This window comes from Pogoniulus pusillus, chromosome Z (assembly GCF_015220805.1).
Source record: "Pogoniulus pusillus isolate bPogPus1 chromosome Z, bPogPus1.pri, whole genome shotgun sequence".
Classification (NCBI taxonomy): Eukaryota; Metazoa; Chordata; class Aves; order Piciformes; family Lybiidae; genus Pogoniulus; species Pogoniulus pusillus.
In genome coordinates, this window is record NC_087309.1 from 87762466 (window position 1) to 87779253 (window position 16788).

The following is a 16788-nucleotide window of genomic DNA, read 5'->3' on the forward strand; positions in this document are numbered from 1 at the left end:
CTCAAAGGAGACATCAGTAGAAGGGCAATTTTCAGCTCTTTGATGTTGGTATAGCACTGCTCCCAGTGATGCTGAAGAGCAGCCAGGCAGAAAGGGACCTGGAGGTATGGTAGATAGTAGGCTGAACAAGAGCCAGCAGTGTGCCCAGGTGGCTGAGAGAGCCAGTGGCATCCTGGCCTGCATTAGGAACAGTGTGGCCAGTAGGACAAGGGAGGTTATTCTTCCCCTGTACTCAGCACTGGTCAGGCCACACCTTGAGTACTGTGTCCAGTTCTGGGCTCCTCAATTCAAGAGAGATGTTGACGTTCTGGAACATGTCCAGAGAAGGGCAACAAAGCTGGTGAGGGGCCTGGAACACAAACCCTATGAGGAGAGGCTGAGGAAGCTGGGGGTGTGCAGCCTGGAGAAGAGGAGGCTTAGGGGTGACCTCATTGCTGTCTACAACTCCCTGAAGGGAGTCTGTAGCCAGGTGGGGGTTGGTGTCTTCTCCCAGCAATCAGCAACAGAACAAGGGGACACAGTCTCAAGTTGTGCTGGGGGAGGTCTAGGCTGGATGTTAGGAGGAAGTTCTTCCCAGAGAGAGTGATTGGCATTGGAATGGACTGCCCAGGGATGTGGTGGAGTCACCATCCCTGGAGGTGTTCAAGAAAAGCCTGGATGAGGCATTTAGTGACATGGTCTAGTTGACTGGACAGGGCTGGGTGCTAGGTTGGACTGGATGATCTTGGAGGTATCTTCCAACCTGCTTGATTCTATGATTCTATGTCAGGGCAGTAATTCTTCTGAAAACTCTAGTATATCCCTCTCTCTTTCAGATGGTTTACTCTGTAAGATGAGCATTAACACTCTCCTGACAGTAGATGAAATGTGCTTATTCTCCCTGTGTTCTGAGTAAATACATTTAAATTATTTTAAGATTTGAAGTTACAGTTCAGCAAATGTTTGTAACTGTGTGAGGGTGGAAAGCTCTAATATATGGTAAAAAGCACACAGGGCCATTTGTGCACTGAAGACACAAGTTTTATTTCATTTTCACACACAGATAAATGTACAGAGTGAATCCATTTAAGTCAGTGAAGTTAATGTAGGAATTATACTGGGGAAATTAAGATTGGAACTTGGAATGTTTTCCTTTCATCTGTCTCTGAACCTCTCTGTGACCTGGTGACTACAAAAAGGAGCTTGGGTCACTGCTGAAATGAACCTGTCAGGATTTTTTTTTTCAGTACAGAGGAATCTGCATTGTGAGTTCAAATGTTTACTGCTGTATGTGAGACTCCAGTGCAGAGTATTATTTCAGATTACAGTGAATCCAGGTTCTCTGCTGTTTTCTTTCAGGTATTTGTATTTCTGTGCCACTCGAAGAAATAAATACAGCAACGGTAGGCTGAGCATCAAAATACAAATCAGGAAACTCGAAGACTCAGTTCCCTCAGTAACCATGCATCATCCTGATTGCTCATAATAAGGTAAAGCATTAGCAGTGTGAGGGCACTGGTGGTGCATTATGTCTGTAGAGGGAACCATAATGTAGAGTTGTCTGCCTTTCGTGCCTTACTTGTTTTCATTCGCCGAGGATTTTATGCACTGGAAATGCACTGCTGTCACAGATTATACTGCAATGTTTTCTAAGTGTTCGTCCCATGTTATGAGCTTAAGACTTGGAAGATGTTGCATGATGGGTGGAGGGGAGGAGCCCATTTGTGAGTACAAGGCACTGTGACACTCTACGCTACTTGAGAATGCTAAGATCGATAGCACAGGCTCTTTCTCAGGTAGCTAAAAGCATGACATCATTTATGGATTTTGTGTTTGGGGCGTGACAAATTTGAGCATTGTGGACCTTTATTTTTGGAGTTTGTGAATAGTTTTCACCAAGGATTGTCACTGTCCTTATTTATGGGTAAGTATCAAGGTTTTAGCTTTCACGGATCTTTCACTTGTCGTACGGGACACGGGGTCAAATTCTGGTCTTGGCGAAGTTAGTTATTATGGATTGATTCCTGCTACACCAGCGCCGTTGGTATACTGTGTAGGCAGAGAGATGAGGATGCATCTGTGCCCTACTTGTACTGTCTCAGGTTTGAAGATGCCGGAGAGGAGCAAGCATGAATCTGAAGGTGGTGGGAGCGCGGTGAGCTCGCAGGTAACCCAGTGCCCGGGTTTCTGCTCTTTTTGTCCGTAGGAAGGGGCCGTCGAGTGGCAGGAGCGGGAAGAGGAGCGCGGAGTCCCGCAAAAAAACAAGCAGAGTGCTCCGAGAGAAGGGGGCCGGGGCTGGCATACGAAGCCTCACAGTTTGTTTTTGGCTGCAATGTTCACGCCCACATGTAAATCGCCGCGTCCCCACGTACTCGCCCTCTCCACCCTTCAACAGCAGCTGCGGAGGGAAAAGGAGAAGGGGGGGGGGGGGGGATAAAATTAAAAAAAAAAAAAAAGGCAAAAAGAGAGAGAGAGAAGAGAGGAAAGAAGGTAAAGAGGAAGACGAGAAGAGAATACAGCAGAGGAAAGGGGGAAAGTAGATTCTTGGGCGGCACCGGCCGTGGAAGGGGCGGTCACCCCGACCGCAGGCAGCTCCGTGCCGTCCTATAAGAGGCGCTGCAGGACCTGGGCCTCTGGCAGCGGAGCGGGGCAGGGAGTGGAGCAGGCAGCGGAGCAGGCAGCGCGGAGACGGGCAGCGGTTCGGCTCGGCTCGGCTCCCCGCGGGACCGACGGCGGCTGCCGGCCGGGGAGGTAGGCGGCGGCAGGGCGGTCGCGCCGCGGGTAGCTGTCTGGGGAAGCTTCTCTGCCTGTTTCCGCTCCGCTTAGAGCAAGCGGCATAAAGCGAGAGCACAAAACCAAGCAAATAACTGAGGGTGTTAGCTTTTGTTTTCGGTTTGGTGCCGCTCTCAGTGCCCAGCGTGTTAGGAGCGTGTCGCGAAAGACTGCTTAAGTACTAGAGGGGGAACGGGAAGGGGCTAATAATGACTTGGATTTTTGTTAATCTGTATGTGCTTATTTATTTAGTAATAATTCAATTTTATCTTTTCCTGAGCGAGGCAGCTCTGCCGTAGCAGCTCTCGCGTAGGGCGGCTCACCTTACCGCTGCCTCTTCCAGCCCTGGTGGGCGCTAGAAGACAACAACAGAGTTCTCAGCCCCGTCGCTCTTAGGTGAATCCTCTGAGGGCTGTGAAGTCGTGTGGGCAGAGTGGAGCGCCTTGGGCTCATGTGGGAGTGTAAAAATAAAAGATCGATTCGGGCGGTTTTGTCATGGGCAGAGGAGGTTCGGTTATGTGCAACGAACCCTGCGTCTGCGTGCAGACTGCTGTTAGGTATGGACTGCTCCACTGCAGCTTGTTGCCCAACTGCTGAAAAACACTGATGCTTGGTTCTTGGAGATGCATGACTGCCCAGGTACTTAAAATGTATCAGGAAAGATACTCCCAATTCTACGGTAAAAGTTCAGCGTAAACAGAGGTTTTTTGCCTGTGTTAAACATAAACCAGGGGTGCTCCCCTGCTGTTGGCCCTGGAGATTTTACAGTTGTTACAATTAACTTACTTAGAACGAAGCTGATCTTTAGTCTGTTGGAACAGACACTGCTGAAGCCACAGAGGTGTCAACATGTGCTTACATGCTCGTAAACATGTGCTAAACTGAAGCCTAAAGATGAGTTGGACATTCTTGAAAATTACTGATATGGATTAGCACATAAAAACTCATTTTGGCGGTGCCTTTGAAAATGAGTTGGTGCTTGCACTGCGGAGTACAGCCATATCTTGGGGATGTTCCAGTAACAACAGATGGCCGAGCTTGCTGTTGAGAGGCTTTTGTAATGGAGCAGTCTTGCTCAGTTTTGAAAGAGGGTCATGGTAGTAAACATTCAGTGCAAATGCTTTTTGTGCTTGGATCTTGTGACACAGCTTGCCTCCCTACCGAGTGGGAACGGCTATGTGTGTTGAGTCTTTCCCCAAACACAGATCAGTGCGTGACTCTAGGATGCCTCTGTAGGCTATTAAGTCAAATGGGCACCATCTGGGACTCCGCGGTGTGTTTCAGACACAAATGCTGTTGATGGATCTTCACAATGCATTGTGCAGATTTCAATCTTGATTTATGTAATAAATTTATAATGGGAAACAAAATGTACGTAATATGTTCTTGAGAAGTAAGGGCGCTGGGGTCTGATGCCTTTTAACTCATTACATGGGAGCACCTTTTTTTCTCATGTTACTGTAATTTGGTAGGCCCCATTATGGTAAGAATTAGAAGTCAACTTCCAATGTGGTAGTGTGGAATGCAAGAACTGTATGGTAGAACTGAACCTGAATTTTCTAAATTGAGAATACCTAGCATTAAAAAAAAAAAAAAAAAAAAAAAAAAAAAAAAGCAGTATGGTTTTTTTATGCTTGCTGTAGGTATTCTGAGGAGATACCTGCTGTCATCATGTGAGATTAGACTGTAATAATCAAGCAGGTAGTCCCAACTGCTCACAAGAAATTGCTGCCAGAGTACAATTAGCCATATGATATTTCAGTGAAACAAACACATCAAGTATGTAAGATTTTGGTGTTTGTAGGACTTAGAGAAAACTTTTGGCTGTCAATTCCAATCTTCCTCTGAATACATCTACATAGGGTAAGGAGGTACTTTGAAAACTGCTTTACTGTTTCTTCACCCAGTAAGACTGAGGTGCATTTATAGCTGGCAAGCCTTTTTGTAATGCTAAATTTGTTTTCAAACACGAGTTTAGCTCAGTGCTATTGCTGCCAGCAGAGACTTGATGTGGCACCGAATTCGACACCTGTCATCGTGGTATACTTAAGAGTGGTGCATGTTTAAAGGCTAACTACAGAAGGTGAAATACCCTGAGTTTAAGGGGGGGGGGGGTGGGGTGGGGAGGGGGGAAGGGTCAGCAGTATTTTGGCCTCTGTTCAAGGAACAGCCTTTTTTCCTATCATTCCTTAGGCTGAACTTCACCCTGTGAAGTGAGAGGGTAAAACTGCTATGATTCAGGAGTAAGGCTCAGTGACTTGAGGAAAGCAGCAATAGAATCTGGAGATTCTAGGACTGGTGCATTTTCATGCACTAATGAAGTGTAAGACATGCAATTCAGAAAGCAGATCTTTCCTTGTTTTCATCTCTCTCAGCTTGCTGTCTCATCAATGAGTTCACCTGACAGAGACCCACAAAGAGGAGGAGGATCAGTACTGAACTCTTCCACCTCTGGCCAGGGGTGATCAGCGCTAGTAGTGTTTATCACACGGGTTGCACCATGCAGGCGCAGTGTTTCTTAGGGTGTGGTTTGTCCAGAACTTTAATCCAGAGTAATTGAAGGCTACTAGTGAGCTGGTAATGGTCCTGCTTCATTCCCTTCCCTGGACTGCCCATTCTCTTTTTTTCTCCCCATCCATTTTACCCTCCCAGTTGGCACTGGAGTTCACCAACTCAGGGAGAACAAGCTCTCTTCTTTTAGCCTGGTGCTTTGTGCTCTCTCCTCCCCCGCCCCCCCTCCCCCACCCCCTTAGTGTCCTGTGTCCCCATGGCTTTGTGAGCACTGGTGCCAGCAGAAAGATGATGAGCAGAGCAGAAACGGAACCAGACTTAAGGTTTTGTTTAAGTAACCTTGGAGCAAGCACCCTTGGTGTTTATATAGGTCTTCTAGGCTGGGCAGCACACCAAATACTGAAACAAGTCCAGAGGCCATGGCTGACCAAACACTAGCATGGTTTTATTAGGCTGGTTATTCTTGATGACTCTTGCTGTAAGAGAGACTAGAGTCAGAATGCAATGTTCCAATAGCATATATATGGGACAGATTTTCTTTTCTCATCTGAGGTAGGCAGGGACTCCGCTCACTTTCTCCAGGTTTGACATGGTAGAAATTCACTCTCTCTTGTCTTACATTTATGCTAGTTGAGGATTTGTGTTGTCTGCATAGTCAAGGAGCACACACATCTTCAGTTAGTAAGTATAGGTTAAAAATACCATGGTAAGACTGTACAAATGATGCTCAGTGCAAAAAAAAAAAGCTAAGATTTCATATTTTGTAGCTTACATGTTGTGAATTTCCATTTGCTGTACAAAAGTTATACAGAACAACTCTGAACTACCACAATTTGAATTTCTGATTGGAATATCCCAATCTCTATTCCCCCCCGCCCTGGGTCTGTTTCTTTAGGTGGCTGTGAATCTAGTGTCTTTTTTAGCATGTATCACTGGGTGGGGAGAGGGGAAGCATGTGAGCCTGCCTCTAGGACTGAGAGCAAGACCGAGTGGGAAGGAAAACTGTTGATGCAGCTTTCCTGACACAATGGGCTAATATTGTAGGAAAAATTCAGATCTTTACTCATTGGATTGTTAGTGAAAAAAACTTGATTATGGATAATAAGAATGCAAATCAGTTCAGATGGCATAAATATCTGCACAGAAGCTGACCTTTCTCCTCTTTGTTATTTTCTGGAGGAGTGTTGCTTAGCAGAGCTTTAATGCAATGAGATCGGCCTGCGTTGTCCTAACTTTGTTAGGGAGCAGCTGATATTAGATGGGAAAAGGAGAGCAAAAGAGCATTTCCAAGACCATTCTGGTTTGGGCTAGATAACAAGGTCATTCTCTGGGAAAGAACAAACAAAGTCAGAGCCTCTGACCACAGTTCAGAGATCATTCTGGAGGTGTGGTTTCCTTTTTAGCAAACAGCATGCAGGACTATTTGGAAGATGAGGTGGCCAAAACCTGTTACCACCTTACTTGCTTGCTCCCTGAAATAATCTGCAGTTTTACTAGCCCATTTCCAAATGAACTGTTGCTACCAGGAGCAGGAAAGCAAACTGTGCAACTAATACACTCTGTAGGGTTCTTGGTTGCTTGCTTAGTAAAAGCCAAAATTAAGCCATGTAGAAGGTGTCAGAGCAGCTGCAGTGGTAGTGGTGTAGGTGACAAGAGCAGGACTAGGGCCCAGGACAATCTGATTCCCAGCACCTGAGCCCACTTTGTGATGGCTTGCCCATTTCTTCCTAGCTGACAGCAATGACATGAGGAAAGATTGTATTCTTCATAGTAGAAGTGAAAGTGTGCTTCTTCTCACCTGCAGGAGGCAACATGTCTTTCAACATTGTAGTCTGTGTTGCTAGTGTCGGAAACCTGGGTTTGATTCCTAGGTTTTCAGATGTGACATCTGCTTTTTCATCTGTCTTTTCACATTTTTTTTTTAAGTTCTGTGTGTCTGCAAAAAAAAAAAAAAATCCAATAAAATTGTACATATTCTTCTGTTTGAGAGCTGCATTCATGGGGAATACAATCAGCATGTTTTTTTTTCTCCTTCCCCATGCTGTAATGATGTTCCTTTAACAAGAGTTTGGCTATGGCTGCAGATAAAAGCAGAGTTAGGACCAAACTTGAGTGGATTGTAAAAAACCAAAACCTCTCCTTATCCAAAAAATAAAGCAGCATCAACCTTTTCAGAGTGCAGACACATTGACATTTCATTCTGGTATCAGCACAGGAGTCAAAGTTCAAAATCTATTCCTCTAATTGAAATATTCCTACAAAAAAAAAAAAAAAAAAAAAGTAAGTTCATAATGCATTTGTTTATTTGGTCCACCAGTGGACAATGTGCTTTTAATCTAATTTCTTTGGTTTAAAGTATTTGAGATTGATTATTCTTTATTAAATCAGAAATATTTCCTACTGCTTCCCCCAACCCAGCACTCCCAGACTTACATTTAAATGCTCGACCTAAAGTAAGCAACAGATTTTTTGCTGTGTTTGGGGAGATAGAGACTTGCTTCATTCTTCTGGAAAACTGATACTATCACCCATATACCCTCTGCTTTCAGATTTCTTCAGGTTTTCCTTTTTCTTTCTTTTCTTTTCTCCCTCCCCAGGTTACTTTTTTGTTCTCCTGATTGCCATGTTTTCCAGAGCTTCATTCCTAGTTCTTGTGACATGTTTATTCAATATTCTGTAATACTGCATCTGTCTTACCAATTGTAGTTGTATGTGGACTGCAGTCAGCTGGATTGTCTTGGGGAGCATACACTAACTCTGGGGGAACAGGTAGTCTACAACTACCTGAAGGGACATTGTAGCCAGGTGGGGGTTGACCTCTTCTCCTGGGCAACCAGCAGTAGAACAAGGGGACACAGTCTCAAGTGGTGCCGGGGTAGGTATAGGAGGATGTTAGGAGGAAGTTCTTGCCAGAGAGAGTGACTGGCATTGGAATGGGCTGCCCAGGGAGGTGGTGGAGGCACCATCCCTGGGGGTCTTCAAGAAAAGCCTGGATGAGGCACTTAGTGCCATGGTCTAGCTGAGTGGATAGGGCTGGGTGCTAGGTTGGAGTGGATGATCTTGGAGGTCTCTTCCAACCTGGTTGATTCTATGATTCTACCATTAAGGATATCCTAAGCTCAACAAAAAATGCATGTTGTGGATCCTGTATCCATTAAAAAAACCCGCAAAGCTTTTGTTTTCATTTCTCTCTTGCAGGCTTATTGTTTTTCTTTCTGCAACTTCATGACACTTTTTCACTCACCTAAACTGTTTTCTGTTCCAAGTTATTTGACTGAAATAGAGTAGACCACAGCTCTTCACCTCTCTGCTTGAAACTATTGCAGCAAATTAATGGAACTCTGTCCTGAGCCCTGCCTTACAAGGTATCTTAGGAGATGAACAAATTTTGCCATCTCTCTGATTTAGGACTGTATGTGCATGATGGTAGAATAGGCATACATTAGCTTTGTCACATCTGTTTGCTATCATGCTGTCTCTCAGGATTAAAGCTTCAGCAGTGGGACTATGGGATTGTGCTGCTGGAGCTGAAGAATACTAAGTATGTGGAACAGCAGTTTCCACTGTGAATCAGGCAAAACAGGGAAGATTGGCACATGGTTTCTGGCAGTGCTCCCAGCTAGCTGCCCTGTGCCACACCTGTCAGAGCAGGCACGCGAGCTTCTGTCTTATCACATGTGGCAATTATTTTTATATTCTCCTATGAATAAGTCCAGAGATAATGTGGGTATTGAACTCTCTATCAGTTGCCAACATTGATCAGAAATTCATTCCTCTTGATGGCTAACATGCACTGCTTTCAAAAGTGTTTGGACATCTGTTTATCACTTCAGTGAATTACTAGCTTCCAAATCTATACAGTTAGATGGTAGCCTTGATGTTGTTTAGGGTCTGTGGTAGACTTCAAAACATCAAACTCTACTCAAGCTGCTGACAATGGCTGCTAAGTGCTACTCTTTTATCAGTTTGTTGAAATTTGGGGGGTTTTTTGACAATACAATTTTCTTTCACCATGCTAGAGGGTTTTTCTTGGCCAATGCTTTTCTGCATAGTTCAGGGTATTTTGTTTCTTCTGCTGTCATTTTACCTGTGTAACCATTGTTAGTGTTTCAACAAGCTTAATAGACAAGCTTGTGCTTCGAGTTATCAAGCTTAACAGACAGCTTGTTCTTTATGTCAGTGAATCTCAAAGGCACCACTTGGATGTTTCCTACAGTACAAGCCATGTTGTTTTTTGCATTGTTATATAGGCACTGTTTTTTTCCCATGATGGTTCCAAATGGTGATGATGATGTTACAAGGCAGGCATACACTTGAACCTGCAGTTTAGTCTTGTACTGGGCACAGTTTGTATCCATGTTTTCTCCCCAGGAGAAGAGCAGTTTACAAAAAACAACAAGAAGAAGACACTCCATTAAACAAAAGAAAACCAATAAAACCACCACCAACCCCCCAGATAAGCAACTAAAAAGGACACCAACCAACCAAACAAAAAACACACACTCCCCCAACAACAACAAAAAAAACCCCAAAATGACAACAACAGCAACAAAACACCCTCAAAAACTCAACAACTCAACTTGTGAATGTGATGCCGAAGTTTTCAGGGCTTGGTAACTTCACTGAGTAGAAGATAGAAGCATGCCAGTGATGCTGCAGCCTCTCTGCAGGAGGATTGTGCTACACCTTTCAGCGTTAGACTTTGTTAAACCAGATGTACAGCTGTTTTATCCGAAGTAATTCAGTGATCAGGATGTGCTCTGGGAGGGATGGTGGTCAAAAATTTTCAGTCCTAACACCCTCTGAGCTTCTGGCTTTCTTTTCCTCATAGCTGATGAGGCTGACAGCTTTCTTGGGAGAGCCCTGGATTCTTTGTCCACTTTAGCTTGATCCCAAGCAGAAAAGTGTCTTTTGCAATATGAAGTTCTCAACTTTTTTTTTCCCCCTAGTTTGAGGGATACTGTCCTTACACAGGATGCATCATCAGCTGGAAAAAGTGACTGAGTCTGTGTAGTGCAGCTTTTTGCAGACATTTTACTGGCAATACTAGAGTTGCTCAGAGATCACAGCATAATGGCATGAATCGAGCTTACATTTTGCAGTTTTATTTTGGCAGTATGTGCTATTATTTCTAGATTCTAGTACAGAATAACTCATTCTTTGAGAGCCAAAAAAAAAAAAAAAAAAAAAAAAAAAGAAAGAAAGAAAGAAAGAAAGAAAAAAAAAAAAGGTCTGCTAATATGGACTATGGATTCTTGGACATTGGCCGTGGTAAAGCAAATCAGCTTTTGTGTTTGTTTTTTGACAAAGAATGGACTAGATTTTGGCTGCTCTTCCCCCTCCCCCCCCCCCCCCCCCCCCTTTTTTTTTTTTTCTTTTTTTAAATGGGTGAAGTAGAGGACGTTCAGTGTCCTGTTGAAATGCTTTCTGTATTTCACAATCTTCCAGTGGAAGTTGGATTTTTGTAAAATAGATGACTACATTTCATATTAAGCATTACACTTGACTTTTAGGCAATTCCTCTTTCCTAAGCCTATGGCACAGCCAGTTGCACGTGCATTTCTTTGGCCAGGTTCAGCTGCGGTGCATGCAAGCTTGAACATCTTTCACCGCATTGGAACTGTGCTTGTGTTCACCTGTGAGCTTTTTGAACATGCTAGAAGTAATGAGAAGCAGGTTTGTGTTTTTTTTTTGTCATAATCATAAGCAGACACTGTTCCTTTGCAACCTGAGACAGGTTTTCAAACAGCTTCGCAAGTTGTGTCACAGGGGAAGCTTATAAAACATCAGCCACTGCTGAAAATCTGCCTTCCTGCATGCATCTGAGGAGGCACTGAGTGCTTTGGAAAACGTAGTTGAATTTGTATTATGGAGTACTTTGTAAGCTGGTGCCTGACTCTTTGGGAAAGTGTACCCTGTGATTTATTTCTGATGGTTGGGAATGGGCCCACCTATGGCCCAGAAATGCCTCTTAGGAGTTTGGCTTTGACAGAGGACAGAAGGTGCATACTGTGAACACTGTAGGGCCAGGCTACTTAATTCCTCATTATGTTAATTCTGGGTCAGGTCTTCCAGAATGATTATCTGCTCAGCTGTTCATAGTGGAACATTCAGAAAGCCTCAAGATGTAATACACTGACTTTTGAAAAAATCCATTTGCCCTGTCCTAGTGCCAAGATTGAATATCTTTAGATACCCCTTGCCATTTTGCCCAAATAAATAGTTGGGAACTTGGATTTCTGCCCCTAGCGCATCATTGTATTAGTTCAGACTCCTACCAGAGCAAGATCTAGGCTCCATTCTCTGTGTGGTGTACTTGGCTCAACCTAGCATTGGGCTTGGGTTATGTCACTAGTTGTTTCAATGGCAGCAGTTAAAGTAGGTCATGAATATGTATTTTATTATCAGCCTGGGCTAAAGGAAGAACTCCTTTTCCACAGATTGTCTGCAGTCCTCTGTGAGGTTTTGCTCCCTTCAGGTAACAAAGGGAAGCAATTTATTCAGGGGTTTGTAGCTGTATGCATGCTGCCCAAATAATCCTGTGGATGAGTGAGATGTTATGCGTGTCTTGTGTTTTTCTGGGCCAGAGGTGCCAGTTTTCTGGAGAGATTCCATGAGACTGTTTCATCATCTTCCTGACATTTTTGGCACTATCCTTAGATATTATTTTTACAGAATATGATGTTCCTCTCTTAACTCAAATGAGTTAAGCTGGTTGTGGATTATCACGAAGGTGCATCTTAAAGTATGTCTCTGGTAGGAATCGTTGTTTAGGGGGCAGATGGATGGCTGTGTTGAAAGCAGCATGCTAGCTGCATTCAGTATTAGTAAGCACAGTAGTAGAGGATCTTGCCAAGAATTGTCTTCCAAGTGTTATTGCTGGTGGTCCTAATGAAATTTTTGCCTGCTGGCTGAGAAGCTCTCCAATCATATTGTTAGCAACAAGGTGTTTTATGTAAACCCTGTGATGTGCCCCAGACGATTTTCAAGAGGAAAACATTTCTCACTGAATGACTTTTTAGATGGAAGGGGAAACTATGCGTCCAAGACAAATTTGGCAAATGGGAAAGAAATGTCCTCTGTGGGAAGGTTACGAAAGACCTGCTTTTAGTGTCTGTGTGGCTACGCTGATAACAGTCCTGCAGACCACAGGTTCAAAGCTCACACCTCCGCTGCTGATCCTGCATTGCTTGTGATTGCTGCAGAGGCTAACAGTGCTTAAGCGAGGAGACAAACGTGTAGGGGTCTGGTGGCCACATTCTCATCTTTGTCTTTACTTTGCTTGTGGCATCAGGTGAGTTGTTTGAACTCTTGTTGCTGCTAATGCTTCTCATAACACTTTTTTATAACTTAGTTCAGGCTCTTTGGGATAAAAGACAACTCTAAAAGAGCAATACTCTTATTCCTGTCAAACCCTGTAAAATTATTGTTTGAGTGTCAGTTTCTTCTCTTTTCTTAGAGCTCCAGTAGATGTTGTAAGCATTTTGATTACTTGAAAACTTCAGAGAGGAGAATGTTGAATTTGCTTCTATGAGTTCTGCAACATTTATGTGAGTTGTTTTGACAATGGAATGAACATTAATTCAGATTCTTCAGGTGTTTGCTTTCTGCTATGGTTGCTATCTCCAACTGGGTCACTAGAGGCATTAGAAAAACTTGCTGCATTTGTTCATAGCTGCTCTATATCTAATGTGATCTCAACAGAGTTGGGACTAATGCTGGTTTTCCTTCTCCTTTAGTCTCATTTGAAGTTGCATAGTTTCAAAATGCTTTATGAGGACTGTAGAATTTATGATGAAGATGTCCTCCAAATACGTGTGCTGTAAGACCTCCTTATGGTCTTGCACAGTAATAGTTTGTACAAAGTGGATATCCGTAGTTGTGCGAGAGTCAATATCTTGCTTTTAGCTTTTGTGCTGTAAGAATTGAAATCTTGGTGCTCTGTAGAGAAGTGACCAAGATGTGAGACCTCTGATATGGGTGATGTGGATTTAGTTTGTGGCTTTTGGCTTAATTTGCACTTCTGTTATCCAAATGCCCATCAGGCCACTAGTTCTCTGGTGATTTGCCTTGAGTCAATATGGTGCAAGGCAGGGCTTTCTGTCCTTCTTCAGCACTCACTGTGGAGACCTGCTCCCAGCTGATGTTATATGGAGCACAAGGGGACTTTGGCCTTGGATCCGAGCTTTGCTGAGCTGTCATGGATCTTGCTATTGTTTGCTCCATAAAATGAAGCCTGAAGCTGCCTAGAAGGAATGAAATGTTAAGATATTTCTCAGTGTTCCTAAAGAAGAATATTTCTGCTGGAATCTGGAGTTTGTGCTTTAGTTTGCCCTTTTCTTGCAAAGTAGGTCTTCTGTGGCTTGATATATATACATAGGCAAAAGCTACAGGAATAAAGCACAACTTCTGTTTGAGGCAGAAAGCATGAAGTGTACTGTACTGTCTGCTCATCGGAGAGGAACAGAACTGACAAGAGTAGCTCAAAACCCTGCTGTGTCCAGCAGATAATGCATTTTTTCCCTTCATAAATGCATCATCTCTAAATATTAGATTGGTATTCTCTCCATGGCCACTTGATCTGTGGAGAGCTGCCCGTGGTAGTAGCTTTTGTGATGTGAAAATCTGACCGAGAGAACTGGGCAGGGTTTGCAAAGCGAGGGCCACTGAATTGTCATCAACCAGTAAAAGCTTTTAGCTTTGCTGACCAGAACTGGATTGAAGTCAGTTCTGGAGACGTAAAAATTCTATAGCTCTTTGGCAGAATCCTTAAATGTTCCAGTCTCATAACGTTTGATAAGTTCACTTTGTTCCCTGTCTAAGTACTGATTTCTTCTCTGGGGGAAAGGTGTGGTGGGTTTGTGGCTTCTTTTGTTTTTTTTTGGTGTTTTTTTTTTTTCGTGCGTGTGTTTCTTTTTTTCCCCTCTTTCTTTTTTTTTTTTTTAATTCCCTCCCACCCCCCCCCAAGGAAAGCAAACAGCTGCATTGTTTGCAGAAAGCTGCTTTTGAAGGCTGTTTTATGTTTACTTAGCACAGACACCAGGCAAGGGGGTAGGGAACTGTATCTGTGCCACTTGAGCATTTTACGTTTTTAAATCTACAGATGTAAAAATCACATTGCTTTATATTCAAGATGAGCTGGGTCTGGAAACTCTTGGCACACCAGCTAATGGGCTCTTCAACAGTTGTTCTGCTTCCAAGTACTGGGTAGCACTGATGTAGAAAGCAGGGGTTGGTCCAAGTATGTGATTCACTATCAGTGTTTTCAGAAGCTAGCCTGTAGTCTAAGTTTCTGTTGAGTAGTTTTCCAAATTGCACAGTAAGATGAACTGGCAGCCATGTGGGTCTAGAGGCTGTGCTGAGTTTCTGCAGCAGGAGGAAATGTCACGTGTAGGGAATCTTCTGCAAAGGCAGATCATTTCACAAGCATGTGGATCCTGTGCCCAGGGAGGTGGTGGAGGCACCGTCCCTGGAGGTGTTCAGGAAAAGACTGGCTGAGGCACTTAGTGCCATGGTGTAGTTGACTGGATATGGCTGGGTGCTAGGTTGGACTGGATGATCTTGGAGGTCTCTTCCCACCTGGTTGATTCTATGGTTCTATGGCTGCTAGCAGCTGGTAAACAGAAAGTGTGGATTACTGCTGGCAAGCCCACAATCAGCCATGCCTGACTGTGGTACCAATTCTGCTGGTGAGCATTGTGGCTGCCAGTCTTAATGAACAGAAGAGGCACCTATCAGGTGTTACAACTTTGTTAAGATCATAGCAAGGACCCCAAGCTGGATCAGAGGATGTATGCAGACTGCTCGGCACCTCCTGCCCGTCCTCTGTTATCTGCTGATTCTGCAAACTAAACAAGCTCTTTTGTAATTGTAAGGGTAAGCTCTTCCTTAGAAAGAGGCTGGAGGGATCTCTCTGAGTAATCTGGGGAAGTAGTTCTGATTCCTTTATGTGATGTCTCCTGTTCTTTACGTTAGGAACTGGGAAAACTTAAGACACCTGTGATATAGCTTGTTCAGGGTGCACAAGTCTGAATGTCCTATTGGTAGGCCTCTGCATACTGGATCCCCACCATTTATTTGCTGGCTAAATACAAAAAGTCTGCTTAATCTTCACTTTTTCTTGGCTGGCTGTTAGCTAAATGCTTGTTGCTTTATCCAGCTGTTGCATAGAGCTGGATTCAGGATATTATTCCAAGCATGCATTACTCATTTTGGTTATCAGGCAGCCTTTTCTGATGGTATCTGTTTATTTCTGATAAGATTTCAGTTTGAGTGTGTACCCCAGCCACTAGAGAGTTGCCTGACATACCCCAAAGTTGCAGACAATTTCAGTCATCCCTGATGTGTTCCAAGTAGCCTGAGTTTTCCAGTTGACTTTCATATATTGTTGGAGAAATGCTGAAGGAGAGCTAGATGAAAACAGATTTGTGGCTGATGACGAGAAGTAAGACTGATGCCTCTAGGCAAAAAATTTCTGTATATTGACATCTACCTCTAGTGGAAAACTTGCAATATTCACATAATGTAAAGACTGGATATGAAAACTGTCTTACACAAAGACCTCTCTGCAACTGAACTGCACTGTTTCTTGCATTTGAGAGACTTCTCCCTACTTTTTGAAAGCAAGAGATTGCACTTTAAGAGGATGGGCCCAGTACTGGCAGCTAGAAATCCCCCTTCTCTAAGGCTATGGTACTTTACACCACAGAAGACTTAAGTTATGATGATTAATTCACACAGATTTTCTTGATTTAGTCCAAAACTATTGCTGCTTTAGCTTTGGACAGGTCTGGGTAAATGTTAGAAGTCATCACTTGGTACCTGTTGTTGTTTCAAAGAATGAGCTATGGAAAAGTGCTGGTATTTGTGTTGTTGCGCTGCAGCGCTAAGTAACACAATGGATTTCAGTTTCTCAGCTATGAATTTACCAGGCAAGTATGAAGTGAAGTTACAGATGGACTTCAGCTCCAGCTGAGCTGGGAATGTTTGGTCTATCAGTTCTCTGCACCCCTGGCTTACAATTCTTGCCTGTTGTCAGCTGGGAGAACATCTGAAAGGATGCTAACTCAGTTTTCCTCCAGCATTCTCAGTTTGCAGAGCATTTTCAATGCATTAGTAATGCAGGTGGGTCTAGTTAACTTGTATCAGCAGTGAACCAAATATGTCAGCTTCTGTGGATCAAAATCAAAGACAGCTCTAAGCGTCAACAAACCTGTATTACCCAAGCTGTACAGTTGCTGGAGCAGAGAGTGTCTTTGAAGCTGTCACCCCAGCTTGTCTGGAAGAAGAACTAGGCACACTTCAGTTTCAGGTTTTGTGATCTTGGTGACTAGTTCAGTATCAAGCCCTATCTGCAAATTTAATGTAGGGGCTTAGCTGGTCATGCTTACACCTGGAACAGATTTTCCAGTGTTCAGGTACAGTCCTTACAGATGAGTATTTTTGCTTCAGTTGAAACTTGTATCCATGCAAAGTGTCCTTACAGGACATTTGCTTTGTTCCAGTGGACAACAGCATAACCCTAGA

The 16788-nt window shown here is 43.6% G+C and overlaps 1 protein-coding gene across 1 annotated transcript in view; it reads left to right on the plus strand.

Annotated features, from left to right (window-relative positions):
• Positions 1-2434: 2434 nt before the first annotated feature.
• Positions 2435-16788, plus strand: part of ABCA1 (ATP binding cassette subfamily A member 1) — a 105723-nt gene continuing 91369 nt past the window's right edge. The window contains exon 1 of the mRNA XM_064140868.1: positions 2435-2730. The gene's annotated coding sequence lies outside the window, so the exon portion shown is untranslated. The remainder of the gene's footprint in view (positions 2731-16788) is intronic.